Genomic DNA, 4,367 nt, shown 5'->3' with positions numbered 1-4,367 from the left:
ACTTCATGAAGAATTTTTCATGGGAACTACATATATACATATGTGTGTATACAAACATGTACATATATACACATATATGTATACACACATAAATTGTTGTAGTTTTATATATACATATAGTTTTATATATAGTTATACATAATTATAGAGAACTATATCTGTGTATCTATATATGTGTATGTATGTGTGAGTATATACATACATATACATATATACTTGGACAAGTGGCATTTTTAATTGTTTTAAGTAATCTCAATATATTTCCTCATTCAATGTCATCCAAAGGTTATAAATATTTCTGCTGCTACCAAATTGGTTTATTAGATTTTTCAAACCTAATATTCACCTTTAATTTTTTGGCTCTATGACTCAATCAGAAATTTTTCTCACCTGATAGAGGTATCAGGCATGAAGTATTTGGTTACTAGTTATGGATCAGCCTTCTTACAACCTTTAAATAAAGATGTGTCATTATCTAAATAATAGAATTTAGCTAAACTGACATCACTGTCCTTTTTTTTAAGTTGCTATTTGTTTTGTTTTGTTGGTCTCTTTGGAGGGGGAAAAGCAGGGCAATTGGGGTTAAATGATTTGCCCAAGGTCACACAGCTAGTAAGTGTCAAGTGTCTGAGGCCAGATTTGAACTCAAGTCCTCCTGAGGCCATTGCTCTATTCACTGCACCACTTAGCTGCCCCTCAGTACAGTTGAAAATTATAATGTACAAAAGCATAAGAGGCTATTTTCCTGGAGGTTACCACTTCCCTCCCACTCAGAATGCCAAGGATAAAACAGTTGAAGAAAACATGCAATCACAATGATCAACTCTAAAGACAAGAGGTTAGGTCCAAAAGACCCCAACATAATTAATCCAATGACTGTGAACAGCTTCACTGAGTAAGATTAAGATATTGTAATTGTGGTGTTTCGTTGGGCTTCCCTTCAATTAACCAAAGGGGTCTGCTTGAGGGAGATGAGGACTGAGCTCATACAGTATACATCCTTGGCTTGCTTGCTAGACTTGGGGTTAAAGTCACACAGTGGAGCTATGTGTTCTCACTCTATGCCAGGAGAAACTTCTTTAACATCATTTACGAAAGCTTCTTCAGCTGCTATGTTATTTACTTTTCTTTTTGTAGCTATTCATCTTGCCTTGCATACCATTCTTCCAACTCTTTAATTGCTTTTTCTTTCCAGAATGCTTCCTGCTTCTGGGAATGAGCATCAAGAAAAGTTAAGTCAAGCATGAAGGAGCTTTCCAGAGGACTGCTGCTGTGAATAGCTTTAAGGTTCTGATCACATAGTATATTGAACTCTCTATTTATTAAGCAGTAAACTAAAGCAAAACATTTATATAAACCAAAGTTTAACATTCACAGGGATATAACACAACAACTTATTGCTAAAATGGCCACATAGTTTTTAACAAAAGATATCATTCAGGATACAAAGTACAAAGGTCACCCACCCCTAGAGCACATTGTCTTAATCTTGTCAGTCAGAAAGTCTTCTTTCTTCTTGAATGGAGACTAGTTTCCAATCACCCTTAAGGGAAACAAAGCACAAAGTTCTCTCACCCCTATGTCACAGTAAATCATGATCTTGTCAGTCAACACTAAGTATGCAAGAAAAGGTCCTTTCATCTTGGCTTGAGGACGGCTCCCAAATTCCATGGTTCCTCTTCCATATTCCCAGCTCTTGCCTGAATTCACCCAACAGTCACCTGGATGCACAGGTAGGCAGCTCTCAGCTCCTGCTCCAGCCCCTCATCCAGCTCCTTGTTTAACTCCTCATCCAGGTCCTCATTCAGTTCCCTTTCCATATTGAAGCTCACAGTGACTAGTCCATCTCAAGCCCTTCAAAGTTTCTGGGAAGTCAAAACTTAACAGAGCCACAACAACATTCATTCACATTGCTGGCACTATCATCTCAATTCACTTTCTGCCTGTGAAATCACAAGTCAACGGACAGGGTACATCTGACAAAGTAACACAATCAACATATAGAGTCCTTCTAGCTGACAAAATAACACAAACAACAGACAGAAGACAAAGTAACACAAACACAAATCAACACAGACTGAACAGACAAGCAGAATGCTAGACACCCCAAGTGTTCTTCTCAGTTCTGTTCTGTTCCAGTTTGTGATCCTGCTTTTATATCATGGTTCTCCTTCCTGTTCTATTCCTGTTGCGTCAGTAAGTTCCTCCCACCTTCAAATCACAGGTGGGGCTCAAAGGCAATTAAAGACCTGAAACAAGGTGCTAAATACTTGAATAACTGAAACAAGGAAATAAGTACTCCTTTGTTTGCTATTACAAGGACTTCCAGACATTTCATTTGTTCTCTCTATTTACTGATACTCTTTGTTTCTGACTGTAATCAATCCACTTGTGAAATACCTGCATAACTATTAGTTGGACCATTACTCACCTGGTAGTATTCTCCATTCATCACTCCATCAATAGCATCCAGGCCCCCATGTCCTATTCTTTTAGAAAAAAAAATTAGCCTCAAAGTTTTAGGGTATTCAGGGTATGAGTTCACCACTTTAGCAGGGATGAACAGAAGAACCCCTCTCTCCTTGATCTTTGATGAGATTGTAGGACGCATACGTTTATCAGAAGGGGAAATTTCCTATGAAACTAGACATGTATGGCTGGCTAGGTGGTACAGTGTATTCACAGAGTACCAGCCCTGGAGTCCGGAGGACCTGAGTTCAGATCTGATCTCAGACACTTAACACAAAAACTAGCCATGTGACCTTGGGCAAGTCACTTAACCCCAATTGCCCTCCCCCCCCAAAAAAGCAAAAAAATAAACTAGACATGTGTCCCATCCCCTGGCTGAGAAATATGTGTCCTATCTCCTTCTTGAGAGGACTCCTATCTCAAAAGTATTCAGAAGGGTAAATTGTATTTATTGGAATAGTGGATTCTGGTGACTGAGACTATTTCTAATATGATAGACTACTGAGCATGGAGTGGGGGAGGGGAGGTTGTTAGAAGAATTCTTGTAGTCTATACTAGTGAGCTATGGAATGGTAATACCCCTCTCTCTTTTGAAATTTTAGATAGCAACAAGAAGTAGATGAGGGAATTTTCACTCCCTCCTTCCTAGAAGAAGAAAATTGGTGATTTAGAGAGAAGTACAATGGTGAATGAGGTCTGCACCTGCAGCAACAAGAGCTCTTCAGATTCCAAATTCCTAGCTCCTTCAGGTATCAGACAGCTTCTTATTTCTTTCACACACAAGTTGCAAAGTATAAAGAGGAACCCATAGACTCATGCAGAAAAACAAATTACTTCTATACTTTAATATACACATTATATTCCCCTTATTGAGGTGGCAGGGGGTAGCAGGAAATCTAATCAGACAGCTAGGTTATAGAGGGAATACTGGGTTAGAATTAGGAAGATTTGAGTTCAAATCCAGCCTTACTAGGTGGGGTGTGATTGGGCAAGTTATTTAATCCTTGTCTGTGCCTCAGTTTCCTTTAATGTAAAATGTGGATGATAGCACCTACCTCACAGGATTGTAATTAAAAACAAATGAGATAATATTTGAAAAGTGTTCAGTCCAGTTTGTGGCCCATCTTTTTGTTTAGTTGTTCAGGCATGTCCGACTATTTGTCACCCCACAGACTATATTGTCTGTGGGGTTTTCTTGGAAAGATACTATAGTTATTTGCATTTCCTCCTACAGTGGATTAAGGCAAGAAACAGAGGTAAGTGACTTGCCCAGGGTCACAAAGCTAGTAAGTGTCTGAGGCCAAATTTAAACTTGGGTCTTGTTAACTACAGGTCCAGAGTGCTATACACTGAGCCACCTAGCTGTGTCCTGTCTGGCACATAGCAGATGTTTAATAAATGCTTGTTTCCTTCCTTATTTAAAGCAAAAACATACCTTTATGGTACTGCTGAATAAATATTTCCCATTCACCTCAGACCTGCAGTATCTGAGCAATTCTCAGTAATTATCATGGAGGGTTGTCAAAGTCTAGATCCCCTGGCTTGTGACAGCTTAAATTGTATAATTACAGTATTCTCCTATTGGTGGGCATAGGATCATAGATATAGAGATGGAAGGGACTTCAGAGGTCATTGGGTTTGATACTCTCATTTTACAAATGAGGATGTAGGTTCAAAAAAATCATTCTCAACATACTGGTAGTAAATAACATCCAACACCTCACTTTGTTAGATTGCTAATTCCTTGACCTTTTCTTTCTCGGTCTAACTAAGCATGTGAATCAAAATCTTCCCTCCCCTGACTTCAAACTCTTAGGTGAAGTAACATCCATCCATCCATCCATCCATTCATCCTTCCTTCCTTCCTTCCTTCCTTCCTTCCTTCCTTCCTTCCTTCC

General features: G+C 38.9%; 1 pseudogene; it reads right to left on the bottom strand.

Moving 5' to 3' along the window:
• Positions 1 to 897: 897 nt before the first annotated feature.
• LOC138166457 (clathrin light chain A-like) lies at positions 898 to 2,474 on the bottom strand (annotated as a pseudogene).
• Between the last annotated feature and the right edge of the window lie 1,893 nt (positions 2,475 to 4,367).

This window comes from Petaurus breviceps, unplaced genomic scaffold (assembly GCF_028583685.1).
Source record: "Petaurus breviceps papuanus isolate PSGF00001 unplaced genomic scaffold, PetGlider_PUasm1.0 224, whole genome shotgun sequence".
Lineage (NCBI taxonomy): Eukaryota > Metazoa > Chordata > Mammalia > Diprotodontia > Petauridae > Petaurus > Petaurus breviceps.
Note: the sequence above shows the minus strand (reverse complement) of the source record. Positions and strands in the feature narration are given on the sequence as shown.